Source organism: Papilio machaon, chromosome 22 (genome assembly GCF_912999745.1).
Source record: "Papilio machaon chromosome 22, ilPapMach1.1, whole genome shotgun sequence".
NCBI classification, from domain to species: Eukaryota; Metazoa; Arthropoda; class Insecta; order Lepidoptera; family Papilionidae; genus Papilio; species Papilio machaon.
Window position 1 is genome coordinate 3,102,419 of NC_060007.1, and position 18,675 is coordinate 3,121,093.

The window sequence follows — 18,675 nt, forward strand, 5'->3', positions numbered from 1 at the left end:
AGTCGCGGGCGACAGCTAGTACTTCATAAAGACATAAAATTATCATTGTTGTAGGTAACACTATCACATTTGCAAATAGATAATGCATATTCGATTTTGTGTATACTTTTTTTAATTATCATCGCTAATTTCTATAATTAGATAAATAAAAGCCTCTGCAAATTTACAACTATCTTTTTCTACTGGAACGTGTTGTAATTTTTCTTTTACCAAAAAGTGTTGAAAACGAAATAAAAGTACTGAAAAAAACCTGACCTTCGAACCTTAGTCCGGCAAATCTTTCATTGAACACTCAATTTTGTAGTTCAGTGTTAGTTGCAGTTGATAATGTTCGTGTATTGTACAATTATGGGACAAAGTCACACAAAACAATAAAAACCAGACTCGCCCGGTGCAATACCACGACCACACAGAAGGCAGGCGTCAAGTGGAAGTAATTTCGCCTACAGTCTGACGAGTGTGCGTTTCGGAGGCCTAATTTTAGTCCTCTGGACTTTCCATCCTTCAAAGTAGGCAACGCACCTGCAATTGCTTTTTGCAATTGATATCTAGGCAGCGGTCGCTTCGCTAATTCGGCGAATACATGTGGCCGCTTGCTTGTTTGGCACCTTGTATTTTAAAAAGAAACGTCCTCGACTGCACATAAGGCTGGGAAACTGAAAGCTAAACTTACGCAGTGTCGTGAGAAGTGGCCAACAATTTAAGAAAGTCGCATATAACAAGAAGTACCAGTCCGTCCCGGTCTTAGCCTTAAGTTACACATCATGCTGTGGGAAATCAGTTGTATATAGAATATTTTACATATTTATTAGGTAGATACATAACACATTATGCCTTAATTAGATCACAAATGTAAAAGCAAAAGCAAAGCAGCTGTAAAAAAAACTTAATATGGGTATGAAAAATAGATGTTGGCCGATTCTCAGACCTACTGAATATGCTCACAAAATTTCATGAGAATCGGTCAAGCCGTTTCGGAGGAGTTCAAGTTCGAACCCCGTGACACGAGAATTTTATATAATAGATTTTTAGACGACTTGTTAATTAAATGCAATTTTCCTTTTTGAATTAGTCTTGTCAATACACATTAAATTAAGTCACGACAAGGAAATATTGTATTTTGATTTGTTAACATAACTACTTAATTTTGTTTCATTGCTATACTCAGTCATTAAAAATTTTGCATACCTACTTATCTGATTTTTGCTGTGTCACTATTTCAATTTAAAAAAGCAATAATACATCAATGTCGTTATGAAAGTGAAATGTCAGATCGAAAATGATTACCTAAAAGAAAGAAACAAAAGACAAACGATTAAGGTATAAAAACTTAACTAAGCTTTGTACAGAAAGCATTTTTACTATACTTACTTAATCCAGACTGGATATTACTTACCATTTTTTTAGACTTTAAATATGTGCTTATTTGTAAACTTTAAATACTTGACACAATGTTGCAAAATGTTATTTCTTTATTTTTGACATGTTTTAAAAACTTCTTTTCACAAGACAATCAGGTTGTTTATCAAATAAATGCGAACGTAGCATAAAAGATTATCTCTCACAACGAAGTCAGTCTCGATCAGTTTTTGCCTTATTTCAGAACAGATTTAGCTCACACAATTGACTTTGTTCGCCATAAGTCAGACATAAAACGGATGCCAGTGTCAAAGTCAGAACTTATTGTGTGCTTGAAGGATATTAATTATAACGAAGACGTTATGACTGAGAGTTTTGAATACGGCCACAGGTTAAGGTTGTAGAATATTCACCATTTTATATTAATGTAAGTTTTCTTTTATGTACAATTTAGCACTTAGTAGTAGGGGCTCAGTTCTCCGCAACTCCACGACAAGCGCGTATTTTGCGTGAAAATTTAGCACTTTCAAATATTACACAATGAAGTCTTCTCGTCGTAATTGGCAGAAAGTAATGAACAAGTAAACTATATGACAAAATGATTTAATGTACGAGTATATATTGAATAAAGTTTTCTGTAAATCTATATATATAAAAGAAAGTCGTGTTAGTTACACTATTTATAACTCAAGATCGGTCGAACTGATTTAGCTGAAAATTGATGGGGAGGTAGCTTAGAACTAGGAGACGGACATAGGAACTTTTTTTATCTTTGTGCATTTTTTTTATTCCGCGCGGACGGAGTCGCGGGTAAAAGCTAGTTAGTAATATTACTAATTGTACCATAACGATACATGTCTATTAATGTATAAAATGCTAGGATGTAACGGACTGTAGAAGGCTAATGTGGCTACGTTAGGAAATAAATATTGAACAGTCTTGTCTTGTCTATGTCTTATGTAGTCTTGAAATCGCATATAGATATAATACTATGAAACAATAACGTCATTGTGTAGGCGTGAAAATATTTTACATAAAATCATCATCAAACACCAAATACTCATTTTAATTTGTTCTTCCGGCACCTGATCATTTTACATTTTAAAAAATAATACTCGTAACTTTAATGTTCTCCAAATATCTTCTTAGAGTTTTCCATATTAGTTGAATATAATAAATGTATTGACAATTCAAAGACAAAATTTTACAATTTAGTTTTGTTTATTTATTTTCTTCACTTTCTTCTAAAATATGAATCTGAATAAAACTGAATAATCTGTATTGTCTACTCTGTGACTGCGTAGATAACAATGTGAATAAATCTCTCGTACACTGAAACACACTGTCTTCATTCGTTTTAGACAGGCCTTAATTATTCACTGTAGAGGCGATTCCAATCAGACGGCCGACCGTCCCTCACACGGGCTCGATATTGAGCCTTCAGTTAGGCCACGACTGCGACACCTATTTCTGTTAAAATTGCCTGGTTTTTTTTTGATCTAGTTGTTATCTAATTAAATCATTACTAACAATGTTACTAATATTAAAAATGCGAATGTTTAGGTGGAGGTATGGATGTTTGTAACAAGATCTCCAAAACGGCTCAACGGATCTCTATGAAATTTGGCATAGATGTAGAGCATAGTCTGGAAGAACACATAAGCTACTTATTACGTTTTTATTTAATTTCGCGCGGGCGACATTTAGTATTATATGACATTTCCCACATTGATTATGGAAGTGCGCGTTGGGTATGGCTGGATAAGAATGGGAGTAAAATTATTGCTGTGGAAATACGAACTTTAGGAAGCATTAGAAATACTGCTAAAGGAGGATGTTGTGAGTAGAGTTGAAAAAGGTATTATTAGAAGGTTTGGACACGTTGAAAGGATAAATTACAGGAAATTTATGGTGCGAAAGTAAGCGACAGTGTCCAACCTTCCCAGGCAAAATTTTACCGTCCAGACTGATCAAATAATCAAGTAGGATAAAAATACAGAGTACCCGAAACCGACGTGCATGTATGCGTAGATGTAGGAATGTAAAATATGCGAGAGAGTTGTATCAAGACCGCCCCAAATGGAGTTACACGATCTCTGCCTACCCTTCTGGATTACGAGCGTGAGTTATGATGATGTTTTTGTTTATCACTAAGAATAAAGAAATTTTGTTTCTGAAATCTTATAGCCTAAAACAAATATTGTACGATATCTTATTTATCATTAAAATTAAAAAAAGAAGAAATTGCATTGCTACAATTTGTATAATTAATTTATTTTAGACTTAATTAACAATTATATCATTCCGAATGACATTATGCCATTATCATTTCAAATAACACCTCACAACAGTGACATAATGAGCAGAGACGATACTAACAAAATAACTTAATAAATAATATTACTTCCAATAAATAGCATACGTAGACCATTAGGGCGTCTTGGTGCCTAACTACGGATCTAATTGGCCATAAATTATGATAATTTGCGTTCCTGCCCACCCTGTAACACTTCTGTTTATTATAAATGTAATTATTGAGGTTAGAGAAAAAATATTGTAGCTATGATTTATGTTATCGTTCCAGTAATATTGTGCAATATTTGCGATTGTTTTGTTTTAGTTGGTACGGGTGAATTGATTTAGCTTACATGTGGTTTTTTTGCATACTGTATTTAATAAGTAAAAACTGTAAGTTATGAATTCGTTAGTTGCAGACAGCAAAAGTAACTTTGTATGATTGAATTAGAAATATTTCATTAATTATTTACCAAATCATACATAAAAAAATACTTAGTATAGCAAAGGATGACGATATAGCAAAAGGATGCTAGCTAAACGGAAGCAGGGCTAGATTTAACTGACCCTGCGCTGATTTTCATTTGGAACCTGTTATAAATAATTATTTTTCATGCTTGGTTACGGTTTTATTTAACCGAAGAAAAACTGATTGGCTGACTGACTATTTGAAAAAATGGTTAATTTAATTCCTATATGCATTAAGAAACAAAACACAAAGCATGAAAGAAAAGGTCTTTCGACATTTTCTAAAGTCAACCATTAGAAACGAGTCTCAATTAACTGCAATAAAATATTTTGCATTAGCTCTCTGTCCCTTTGAATTACTTTATATTAAAGGTAAAAAAAACAGGAAAGGTTCATCAATGTATACCCAGTACCCACATATCCCTACATTATTTTATGAATCAACACAAAGTGTCTCTTAATTTCACCTCCCCACTGCTTTACAAAGTTGTATCTGGAAAGTACCGATAGAAGAATATATTTTTCAATTTCAATTTATGATTTGCTTTGATAATAATTTATAACTATAGTAGTAACTTTGGCGTTTGACGAGCTGATAAGCGCGGTAATATGATTACCACGCTTATATTTTTGTATATTTTATATCGATTCATATTAATACATTTTTCATAAATGGGTATCAAATATATAACATTTCAACTAATGTAAACCGTACAAGAGTGATATAATAATATTATTCAAGCTATAAGCTACGAATAAAAAATTAAAATTCCTTTCGCATTCAACTTCTTTAAATACTTACATAAAAAGTTTTTAAATGCTTTATAACATATGAATAAATTCTAATTTGCTAACTGTACTTTGGGAGGGCGTCACACAAAGACCCGACTGCTCTCTTCCTCCGCGCTCTTCCTTCCACTTTTTACTTTTCGGCCCTCTTGTCTCCTCCCTGCACCCGCACCCTCTGTGTCCTCTCTCTGTTCTACGCGAGGGTATGTTTTGTTTTATTTTTTCCTTTCCAACATGCGTATTTCCTTTGTTATTTACATTACTTGCTGTATAAAATCGAATTTTATAAATAAATATTTAAATTTAATTTAAGTAAATAAGAGTAAGAGGTTGTGTAATTTCAACTTGAATATATTAAACGAAATATAAATTGTCCATGATAAAAATGGATAGGCACATTTTACAAAAGGCACAACTAACTACCGGATCAAATACACAATCAGTGACTTTACAACGTAATATGCTCACTGACAGAGGAGTGTATTTGTAAAGTCTCGACTTAATTTGAGTATTAAGTAGAGAGTATATTAAGGTTTACGCGCACTCGTTTTTCTATAAGTTATCTTATCACGTGTCTCCATTTCATATCACAACAAGGTCGTGTAATGTTTTGTCTTTATTTTAAACACCTTCAATGCAATATTCGGCAATTACTAATCGAAGTGGAAACAGCGTTGTGTTGCTGGACGTAATTACGTTTATTTATTTCCACTCCCGTTCGCGTGACGCGACGCTCAATCGGCGAGATAAGACGTGTCAGTCGCCGTGTCGGAAATACAAAAAGCACTCACGCAATACTTTCAAATTTCGCGTTTCATTTGTTTATATTGGATCGCCAATCTTTAACAACTTGACTACCATCAGAAACGTGAAGTTTCCCTTAGTGCAGATTTAGTGAGAGAAATCTCTTCTCTGACCAGAAAGGCTGTGATCTTTATTTAAACGGTATGCTTTTTTGTATTTACTTCAAATGAATGTAATATATAAATAATTATCCCATTATGTGGTCTTAAAAAATATATAATTATATAAAAAAAGCAGACTTATTGAACGGGATATTTTATTACACCTTTTCTTATAAGTAAATACTAAAACATTCTTAATTCAAAAGGACCTTAACATCCATTCAAATACAATGAAAAGAAAACCACCACATTTTCATACAAAAACGGTACCTATCTATTTCGCTTGAAAGCACCGAAGCAAGAATAAGGGACAAACAAAATGTCTATAGAGGCGAGACTAAACATTTCCAAGACGATGCTCTAGGGGGCGCTGGGGGAGACGAGCGTAGGGTGGGGGGTGGCACAACACACATATCTGCACCACAAACTTTCCAACAAACCCCCCAAAAACAAAAAAACAAGCAATTATAAACTCTAACGCCAACGAAATAGGACCAAAATAAGTGGTTAAATATAACTTTGCTCAAGTCTAAAACTGTAACACATTGTCCATTGAAGAAAGGTCTCTGATAGTGCATTACACCACCCCTTAAAGAACAGTAGGAACATATATGAGGGGGACGAGGGGGTTCATGTTATAATGGTTGTTTGTAGGTTTACAATTCGCGTGTGTGAGAGTTTCGCTTATTTGAAATGAAGCAAATCTAAAGCCACATAATAAGCAAGTAGATTCACAAGAAAACGCCTTTACAACGTGTACTTAAGACGTAATATTATGTTTATTACGTACATAAGTATTTTAGTTAATAATTGATAGAAGTAGGTTGATATTATGTATACTACGTTAAGATGGTTATATTAATTTATGTAACGAATGAGAAAATAGTGACAAGTGAATGCTAAGTTATACAATAATATTAAATCGAAGAAGCGATTGACCTTCGGCTTTATAATGTATAACATTGCATGAGTGCTTTAGATATACATTTTAAATAAAAAAAATCTCTATCTACGTCATCCTCATCATCAGTCCACTATACGTCCCCACTGCGGGGCTTGGAGCCTACCCTAATCAATTTCTTTCCAGATATGTTCAGGTTCCATCTCGACGTTTCCCTTCACCGTAAGAATTTAACATAAATGTGCATGTGTAAATCTAAAAACACATTGATACATGGCAGGATTCGAACCCAGCCTGCAGATTATAAGTCAAGTGCCTAACCCCTAATTCACCGACGCTCTATCTACCTCAGTACCGTTAAAAAATCCTACGGTAAAGTTTATACTCGTGTATTTTTACGTCTAATATCATGACTAGATACAAAAGAGCTTAACCGATTTTTCGTGGGTTTCTGAGACCAAAATTCCCGTTTAAAATATATTGTTATTTCTGTTTTGCCAAAGATAATGAGGGGAATGGCGATATGTTTTGTACAGAGATTTTGGTCTCAGAAACCAACGGTTAGATAAGTCACATGTAATTGGAATCGTGTTTTTGTTCGAGAGTTTTAAGGGTATAAAATAACTGAAATAAAAAGAACTTTTATTTCGGACAAGTTACATTGTAGAGCCAGGGACTTAAACACTAACTACGAAAAACTTGAGTACAGTCGTGTCGAGTTTATTGTGAATACAGAGTAGATACAGTCGCGCCCGGTCGATAGCGCGGCGATTTGTCGCCGTCGGACAGTCAGCGACACCTGTCGGCAGCATCCGGCCATTGCCCGCTAATGAGCGCTTGCTTTTACTGCACTCGGACATGAGATTGTTATAGGCCATGTCCAAGCTATTCTTACTTCGGTACTTAGTAAATACATATTATTATAAATTCAAATGAATGAAATCTTTTGTAGGTATATACGAGAATAAAGTAATAGAGTTGACATATCTATAAACAGTTGTGAGTTTTTCCGAAATAAAAAATATTTTAACCTTAAAAATTATTAGTACCTATTCTACACGTGTGTACCGTATAGTGATTCAAGTGTAGGTCACTTGTACAGTCGCGTTCAGCGGTTGTCACACTAATTGTACAGTCAGCTACACCTGTCAGCATCCAGCCGCGCTTCACGACTTTTGTCCCAGTTGGGTTGCTTATAATTTCCAACCAATGAAATATATCAAGTTTGTTAATGTATGGGAATTTATAAATATCTAAAAGTTGATGCGTATGCGCATACAACGTGAATATTACAACGCTACAAATACACGCAACTTAAGTTTTTTTTTTCTAGTATTTAATTTTACATTTACGTTTGAAGGTGATAAAACGTTTAATGTGCACAGTGGCTAAAAATAACGTACCATAATGTGGCGGTCAAAGGTTCAAGCCCAACTCTTACACTTATTTACCGTCGTAACATTCAATTAAATAAATATTACATAAAGTTAAAAGTAGTTTTCCTCTAATTAAGTTAAAAAAGTTTCAGAACTTAGTCACTTTATTATGGGATTAACTAAGCAAAAATAATTTCAATAAAAAAATATAAATATTAAAAAAAAACTGAAATAAATTGTACTATGTGTCTATCTAAAAAACAGCAGTACGAGCAAACAACTATGTAATCGAATATGACGAACATCAAACTTTAGAGCAATTCCCATTCTAAATTCGTAAACACAATAGCATATGAGCCAACAATAGAGAGGCAGGCATTTCAATTCGGTGCGCTATTGTTGTGCGACTTCGCCATTGGCTGGGGGGCACAATGGGCCACGCCCGCCGCACAATACCCTATTGTCCGCTACCTGTGACCGCGCCCATGGGAAAACTCTACGATCTCACGTTTTATTTTTTTAATTTTTCATCTCTACCACTTGTTAGGTATTCGAATATCATAGTTAACAGAGTATGTTATTAAATACGAAATAGGTTTGATCATATTTTAAAATTAGAACAAAGATATTTAACCGTAATATTCGACTGACAAAGAAATGACTAAATGTAGTAATACAAGTAATTAGTAGGAACAGTAGAGTCCGAAAAAAGATAGTGACATTAGATAGGTACTAATATTTATAAACTTTGCTAAATGTGGAGCAGGATTGCATCTACCTACGTTTTATAATATCGTAAATTTTTTTTTACAATTAATGTCATGTTTCTTATCTGTTATATTTTTTTTTCCTGGTCACAGATTATGCATTTTTATTACGAATACAACGCAAGATGGTAATGGATTAATTATACGATATCTGCGACGAAGTAAAATGCAAATGTAAAAAAAATTATATCTGATAAAATCATGCTATTTTCATATTCATTTAGAATAGATTTATAGCACAATTAAAAATTTCTTGAATTTATAGAAATTAAAAAAAAACGACAAAAACCCAAAAATAGAGTGACATAAGGTCATTGCCCTTTTTTGTAACCCATGAAAACTTGCTTTCTCTCTTCGATGTTAATTGTATTCATGCACTATTGAAAACAACGACACCAACACATATGTATGTTTTAAAATGTAAGGAAACATCACTAAGAGAAACATTATCTCAAACGTCTCTAACTGCATTATAACACAGAGTTTACTGTAAATAAAAATCTTTTGGGTGATAAAAAAGCAAAATGGTTTCGCTCTTAAGTGCTCTAAATGGGATGCGACATCTACTCATTTTTTCCTGTAAAAGCATCGGTTTTTTAACTAAAAAAGTAAAAAAATATCTAAGTGATACAGGATCGGACATCATCTGCGTTAACTACCTTCCGAAATAATATCAAAGAGGGCGCTGGGTTCGCTACAAATGAATATTAGTCAGACTAATGTATCCATTTGCGTTAAGTTAGTGAAGATATTTTTACGTCGAGTCGCGTAAATATCTCACAAACGAGGGGAACGGAATAAAGTCAATTGACTTTTGTACGGAACAGGGAAACTGTTAATATGGAGACTTTTTTAAGATTAATAGTTGGCTACATTTAAAAATAAGTTTACAAAATTCAATATTGATACGTTGAAATTTATAATACACTTGAACAACCTATTCTACGGATAAAAACCGGGGATAGTGTAGCTTCCCAACTCAAATCCCTTCTGTAGTTTCGAAGTCTAATCAATGCTAACAAACACTGAATTAAATCTTTCCCTTTTATATTATTAGTCTAGATTTATAGCATTAATTGTCAGACACAACTTATTATTAATTCATATATATACATAGGACATTATTATAATATTTAAACTATGGCAAAAATAACATAAAATTGTGGATAGTTCTTAGCGAAACAGTTAAGATAATGATCATTATTAACAAACTTACAACATAGAAGTATAGATAAACTTACAAACATCAATTTACCTAAATCAAGTAAAGTTTCGTCTTGTGTTCAAAGAAAACGCCTCATCAACTCTCCACAAACACGCACAACTTCATAAAGCGACCATATCTGCCCCGATATAATCCGCATTCCTTTAGACAACATCAAAATGAACTTAGTTTGTGCGAGTTTGATATGGGAAAGTACATCACAAGGGGAAGGGTGAAATGAACCAGTTATGTTGAAAATGAGGGGGAGCATTATAGAGACGAGCGGGCGTGGGGACAATCTTCAACTTTGCCAGCTTAATTATGATGAAACGAATACAAGATGGATCTGAACTTAAATTACACTGAGTAATGTAAGAAATGCATCAGTAAATATAGCACACAACTTAAATAATACATTAAGTATGTTCAGATATTGTATATACGTAAAATTAACCTCATATCTTTTAAATATTTCGGTTCTCACTTAAAGATTGATACAGACTTTTTTTTGATGTTGGTTTTTAGCGCATAATTGCAAAAAAATGTCACATTAGCTCATAAGCTTCAGAATCTGCAATCGATTATTTTTTGTATGATATAAATGGAGATAATTCTAGGAGTGACAGAAAGTCGGCCTGCCGCGGCGAAGGGCGCGCCTCCGGCTAATTGGCGTCACTTAGCGCGGCCGCTATCTATTTAAAGATCGCCGAACGCTTTGAATCTAATCCGCGCGTTCACGTCGCATTGTGCCACTTCCTTCTCCGGCCCTGAGACGAGATTGCCTTAGCTACATTTTTTATTTTTTTTAATTTAATCTTACTTTAATATTATAAATGCAAATGTTTGGATGTATGGATGGATGTTTGTCAAAATCGCTGCAGAACGTCTGAAAGGATTTTGATGAAATTTGGCATATATATGTCAGCTGGAAGAACACATAGGCTACTAATTAAGTTTTTTTTTAATTCTGCGCGGACGGAGTCACGGGCGACAGCTAGGTATTACTAATAAGAAAGACGATGGTATTCTGATTTATGGTCATAAGTAATTTGATTATTTAAATGTAAATCAAAGACCGCTAAGAATCTGTGTGCTTTTGTTTGTTTAATTTTCAAAGCTGATTAGAAATCGAACTTTACTCCGATCCGTATTATTAATATTTTAAATCTTTCTCTTGTATAGCTGTAATCTTTGTTGCGGTGAAACTTATAAAGGAGCACCTCACTCCACAAGGTCCCTCAGTTCCTCCAGTTCAAACAAAACACCAAAAACCAATCAAGTAATTGCTCGCCGACCCCCGGCATCGGTAGCGCCGCTTCCTCCGTCGATAATCTTCATTACCGAGGACAAAGGGGGGTTTGGGCGATGGGGGAATACGCCGCAGCGTCTACCTGGTATAGATGGCAGATTTTTGTCTCCGTCTTGCGATACGGGTCACGAAATAATTATGCCAAGCAGATTTTTACACGACAAAGACTTATATTAAAAACTTTTTATCATTCAAGCATTGTAATCAAATTAGCAAAAGGTGTCTATCGTTATTTTTAATCATTTTTCGTGCGATTTTTAGAACATAGATTTCATAGTATAGCATTTCATTTTTATTTAAAAGGTACTTTTCCAGTGTTACCGTTTTAAAATAATAAAAAAAGTATTCCCACCAGAATCAAGTTCTAAGCCGTAACAGTAAGTTACAAAAGTCGTCGCTCACAAAAGCTACAGTTGTAAGCTACATACATCCGGCCGTGTATCTACAGAAACGTAGCTCCGAATAAAAGCTCTCCATCCGACCCGTGCGGAGCTTTAAACGTCAAACAAAAAGCAATTTTCGCTGAAACCAGTATAATAAAGGTACAGAACGGAGGGGTCACCTCACACCACGGAGTAGATAATACGAGCACATACGCGCGGATAGGAGTGGGGGTTTGGGGGGATACCCCGAGACACACATTCTTCCACGCCTGCGCTGCGCTCCAATATGGGTCATATTGTCCTTACGTTTACAAGGAAGCCAAGCCTGAAACGAAACTGTATTCAATGCGACGGAATGCGGCTGCAGAGAAATGTTATTTCATATCATATACATTGACATATAATATGAGTTTCTAATATACTTTTGTGTAGTTACATTTTGGGGTTCTTTATTAGAAACTAGCTTTTACCCGCGACTCCGTCCGCGCGGAACTAAAAAAAAAATAGAAAACGGGGTAAAAATTATCCTATGTCCGTTTCCTGGTTCTAAGCTACCTGCCCACCAATTTTCAGTCAAATCGATTCAGCCGTTCTTGAGTTATAAATAGTGTAACTAACACGACTTTCTTTTATATATATAGATTATTGAAAATTAGTACCTACTTTTATACTTAAGCAATCTTTCTTCAACAGTAAAACTAAGAAGATATATAGATGTATTTATTGCATACTAAACTGTGAAAATACATGGTTTCCTTTTAAAGTTTCTTTTCTATTGCTGGTAATGGTCCTAACTCTGTCGTAATACTCTAGGTTATCTATCAATCTACTGGATACTAGTGAATATAGTCCACTTTGTATTATATGTAATAACATTGAGCGTGATTCAGATGAGTCTTTAGAAGCCGAAGCAGACTAAACGTCAAAATTATGTAATGAAAATTGAAATTGATAAAGCTTTACTTTAGTGGTTCAAACATTTTTAATTCAAATATAACTTATGATAAATGCGATAAATGATAACAATTTGCCAAAAGATAATAAGAAACGAATTTCGTAATAAATATAATTTGTCATAAACACATGAGAAACATCCGCTCCATATTTTACGGAACGTGTTAGTGTATTTTTAGCAAGCAAACGAGACGTTGAAAATTCATCGCCTACTTTCTTGTGTAAAGACCCTTGTAGTTTACATTTTGCTGTTAAAATAGTTACCTACATATGATTCATATGTTCATGTCTACAAGATGTACAACAATAAGATACGTATTGTGACACTAACGTAACCTGTTTTACGCGATTTAAAAAGAAATATTAAAACTTTTTATCACAGTATGCAAATATTTATAAGGGGACGCCAAAAATACATTCGATCGCGGCGTATTTTATAGCGCAGTCGGTCCGATGGGAAAGCAAGCCTCGACAACAATAGACCGCGCCAATGGCACAATAGAAACGTTTTCCTTCGGCCACGCCTCGCCGACACAATGCCAACACGCCCAGTCAACGTCAAAATAAAGAAAATTTTCTTCACAAATACACGTAACGCGAACGATTGTATCGACTTTTTAAACGCCCTCAGACTAGATCGCACTCCCACCTGTGCCTCATTGTGGTGTGCGAAACGTTTTCACAATGCCGGGCGCCGGCACGCACACGCTGTCCGCCGGCGCGCCTGGGCGGGGCCACGAGCGGGACGGCGCGGCACGCGCGCGCGCGCGACAGAGACCGCTGCCGCGCACACAGCGGTGCGCGCTCCAAGAGGACGGCTCCTACTGCTTTCTATAGATTCTCCGCTGTTATTCCTTATAGACAATTGATCGTGAGCGTCTCTTTGATAGCGCGGTGATGAAAAGGCCGCCTCGGCCCGTCGGAGACGAGGTGAATCCGGATTCCTGGGGCCAGCATCAGCACAGCTCGCCGAAAACTCGGACTCGCGTGCTGGCAGGCGAAGGCATTGTCTCCAGGGCAGTGACATCGGCTCGGTGCGTCCCTGTCGCTCGCAAGCGCGGGGCGGCGTATTGTGCGCTCGCTTCGATCTGCCGGCATTGTGTATCCGCCGCGCGTGCCGGACGGACGTTCGCTTCGTTGCTCGCACGATCGCACCTTTCGAACTGTTACATCGACGATTTTGTGTTCCGAAACTGTTCGTTGTGTTTGTTTATTTCTTTATTTTTTGTGTTAGTGACTGAAAAGACTGTGTAATTATGCCAAAGAATCGTTGTGATAGAACGATTTTGATTATGTGTCAATTTTAGTTTTTACGTTTTCATTTCCTAAATTTTTTCATTTATTTTTGTTGGTTCGTGCCTGCGTTTTCACCGATGTTCCGAAAGGCGAGAGGAACAATGGTAACACAATTAAAGGTATGTGTTAATTTCATTGATAATTTTTGACCTATCGACAAATAATAATTTAAGTGTTAGATTATTATCATAACATGATATTGTAGCGGTGAGCTGATGCGTTCAGTTTCACTTTACTTCGACGTTTCTTTTAAACGAAAAATTGTGGAAAAGATTTGGTAGGTAAGCTTTAATTGGTAGGTGTCAAGACAACGTGTTTTTTAAGAAACTTTATTAAGGGTAGATATTATTTAAAGATGCATTTACCTAAGCAGCTGTCAAAGCCTCACAGTTCAAACTACCTCCATTTTTTCGAGATTATGGGTCAATGAATTTTCTATTTATTTTTTTTAAATTATCTACAGAACTTAAACCAGAAATTTTAGTACTACCTAATTATCGACTGCATTTAATTTTAATATCACTCAATTAATTCTATATTTCAAGTTAAGTTTTGTAAGACAGTTTAAATTTTAGACGAAGTTGAACTAGATTATAATAAAAAATAATTACCTACGTATAAAACAATGAACAAAATTTATGTATGACCGCAGCCTATTGTTGGTAGAAACCAATTCTCTCAATCATCAGTGGCCGAGTTATCTACCGTAACCATGTGTTTTGATGTTAACTAGAGTTAACGTAAATAATAAAAATTACTTCTATATCGCCTTGACGAATCAATGTTTCATAATTAATTTCTAATGCAAAACATTTGTACACAATACAGTTTTTTTGTTTTGCAAATAAAATGAAGATTTTTAGAGGTGACAAAGTATCGCATTTTCAATAACATTTTCAATTGAAATATCGTTTGTGAATTTCCAAATAATAATAAGGAATTTTTCATATCCAAATATTAGTTAATGAACAAAATTCTTAACCTCATAAGAACGGAATCGGCTATAGTATGCGATGGGCTGCATGTTATGGAAGGTATTGGGGAAGGCTTTTGCCCAGCTATGGTATAAAGGGTGATGATTTATCAATCCTAATTAATTAATATTAAATATTTTATTTTTATTCTTATTAACTGACAAGGATACTAATTATTGTTGACGTCTGCTAAGGTAATTAAGGTAAGTCCCTTACGTAATTAATTTGTTTTAAAAGATCCTCTTAAAGCTTATGTTTTGATATTCATATTCCGTAGGTCTTAAGATTGGGCTTTCGTCTATCGTATTATGTTACATAATGTATACAATATTAATAATAAATAATTAATGTAATTACTGGTTGAGAGGTGACAGATTGTTTAGTTTATTTAGCCTTATGATTATTATTTTTTTAAATTAAATATATTTAAGAAATATTTACAGCAGCTTGTATATTTGCAATTATGTTAATCAGTATATATAGAAGTAGTAGCGAAATTACTTTTGTAATTTGGTTTGCTTTGGACGAGAAACAACTTACTTTAGCGATATTACATTTTTCCATTGCATAATAGGTACTGAACCGTATAAGACGTAGGATTAACAGCTTAAATCCATATTCGATCACGAATAATTTTATGCTTATCCGTGGTATTTTTAATTCATATATTTAATCCAATTAATTCAAACTTCCCTGATCTAAAGAACGCAATAGCAATGAAAACAGTTTTGAGGGCGATCGAATAATTGTTATGCTACGTTTGTAGATAAATAGTTAAATTAATTTTCGGATCTATCTTAAAGGTCCAATATTGATTTTGACCGTTAAGGCGTACAATACCTACTATGGTGTTATGATCAAGAAAGGAGTGATGTTTGAGATGACCGAAAATTAATCGATCTGAAAGACAGAAACCCGGTGCGCCGATCCTACATGAATAGGTAAGGACAGGCAAATGATGACATGAAATGCAATAGAATTACCTTACTATACGTCGCCAATGAGGGGCTCCGAACTCTAATTTAGGGGTGACTAGGCCATAGTCAAACACGCTGGCCAAATGCGGGTTGGTTGACTTCACACGAACCTATGAATTGCATGTTGTTTGTTTGTATTTTTGAATTTCTTCGCAAATATGTGCAGGTTGCATCACGATGTTTTCATTCACTGTAAGGACGTCGGATAAATGTATATATGTTAATCGGAAACAGAAAAACACAATGGTACATGGCAGGATTCGAATCCAGGACCTGCAGTTTACAGGTCAAGCTTAACCATGTGCCACCGACGCTCTGGCGATATGGTGACATCTATACGGAGTAACTTCCTGCAGGCGAAAGATTTATGTACAGGTTGAAAATCGTAAAAGTGTACGTACGAGTAGGTACATACAACAGAATACTCTCATAAAAATATTTTAATGGACAATAAAAGAAATGCACGATGTATAAATAATTTCAAAATATTATACTAGCTAATAAAATCAGCCAGTACCATACAAATCCATTATAAATAATGGATTAGAAGATGTTATTTTTGTATAATTTGAGCAAACATTAACCCCATAAGGTTATAATACAATTCTGGAAAACATTAGAGTTAGAAAATATTGCAAGTTTTTCAAAAACATAGGATCATCAATACATAAGTTTGGATTTTTTTTTTTCATATAGCAACTTTTGATTTTTTATATATTATATTATAGTTCATGTTAACTAGGCGCGTGGTATATGTTTGTGTGAATACGCAAGTTGGAGTAGTATTAAAAATCAACTTTCATGTTTCAGACAACAGAATACCGCTGTAAAATTAAATGATTCGATCTCAATTTTACACTATATTATTTGCAAGACCACCTTGCACTATAACATGTAGTAATTACTACTTTTATATGTACTTAATTATTATGTATGTAAAACTTCGCACTTTCAATAGCTTTAAAGCATTCACTGTGACCAATTAATATTTCAAAGACATGATAAATACCCATCTGTCAAGTGTCCTTGTTGGTGCTGGAATAAAATTGGGTTTTCACGTGTTAAAGTATAAACGTTGTCACCTATATTGTTTGTCGGCGATTGTGTTTTGCATTGGACATACTTTAGCGCCGGCGGCTACTTCGGTTTCAAAGGAGTTCGCGTATTGCGGTATTGGAGACGACGAGGTGACGGCAAAATTACTGTATTTACAATTTCAAATTAACCAGCCGGTAAATTAAGGTGAACTGAGCCGAGTTCTGAATAACTTGCTGGTTGGATGGTGAATTTATTTTCTTATACTTATTTTCAATTATTTATATCGTAATGAATATTGTTATTGTGGTAACAAGTAAATGCTGTTTATTGTGTTAGTGATAAAAGCCTAAATGAGTAAAAGTTTACTTATTATTTAGAGTCCATCTACTTCTCTGACAACGTATTTAAGACTTCATGATAGTCACACCAAATCGGGAATGAAAATTAATCTGATCTTAACAACTCATCAGGCGAGGTGTATTAAAAATACATTGTACTGTCGGCCGCGACTCTTTCTGCGCGGAATTAAAAAAAAAAACGTAATAAGTAGCCTTAGTGTTCTTCCAGACTATGTTCTACATCTATACCAAATTTCGTCAAAATCCGTTGAGCTGTTTCGGAGATACCTTCAAACAAACTTCCATCCATTTGAACATTCGCATCTGTCTGTATGTATAAAAGAAAGTCGTGTTAGTTACACTATTTATAACTCATGAACGGCTAAATCGATTTGACTGAAAATTGGTAGGCAGGTAGCTTAGAACCAGGAAACGGACATAGGATAATTTTTACCCCGTTTTTTATTTTTTTATTCCGCGCGGACGGAGTCGCGGGTAAAAGCTAGTTTATAATATTAGTAAGGTTTTGCGTTATATAAAATAGTAATTCTCTTATAACATTAACGTAATCCGTATATGCATTTAAATTATAATATTATTTTAAACATAAATATTTACAAAGTCAAATTGATAATTTCCTAGTTTTACAAATCAGTCGTAAATTATACATATAAAGAATAAATCTCTAATTGTAATCATCGATTAATTTTAAATATGCATAACTTGTTTTTATGATTTAAAATACAAAGCTTTCATTATGTGTGTTATTGCAACGGCTGCATTATAAAAATGTCATTTCTTATTTGTTATTTTTAACGATTATAACAAGATTAGCTGTCGCCCGTGACTCCATCCTCGTGGAATTAAAAAAAAAACGTAATAAGTAGCCTATGTGTTCTTCCTGTTGTTGTGTTGTTGTTCTACATCTGTACAAAATTTCATCAAGGTCCGTTAAGCCTTTAAGTAACTAGAACTATTATGAAGTTATTTGTGTTGATATTAAATATTACTTTCGTCTGATGATAATAAGCTGATGAGTAAGTTACCAATAGTCACCATTTTTTTACTCCTTTTTTCACTTTTTCAAATAAAACCTCTTTCTTCTGCTTGTTGTGTTACTTACAATTACCATCTACAAGTTGTTTCTACTAATTTAACTCCCTCTAACAGGTATGATTCCCGAGTGAAAAGAACCGGACCAGCAATTGTTTTTAATAAATATTATTTATCATATTAACTAACAGGAAACAGTCTCACATATTTATATTAAACAGTGCCCGCAATGAAAACAGTCGTAAATCCAATCGAATATAAACCCTAGCACGCACCGGATGCGATGGTT

The 18,675-nt window shown here is 34.5% G+C and overlaps 1 protein-coding gene across 2 annotated transcripts in view; it reads left to right on the top strand.

Moving 5' to 3' along the window:
• The window catches only part of LOC106711116 (transcription factor SOX-6), a 217,483-nt gene that overhangs the window by 103,732 nt on the left and 95,076 nt on the right, over positions 1 to 18,675 (top strand). Inside the window, exon 1 of one of the 2 annotated variants that reach the window (XM_014503346.2) lies at positions 13,930 to 14,125. The exons of the other annotated variant lie outside the window; for it this stretch is intronic. The gene's annotated coding sequence lies outside the window, so the exon portion shown is untranslated. Of the gene's footprint in view, positions 1 to 13,929; positions 14,126 to 18,675 lie in introns of those variants that run through there. 2 annotated transcript variants of the gene reach the window in all.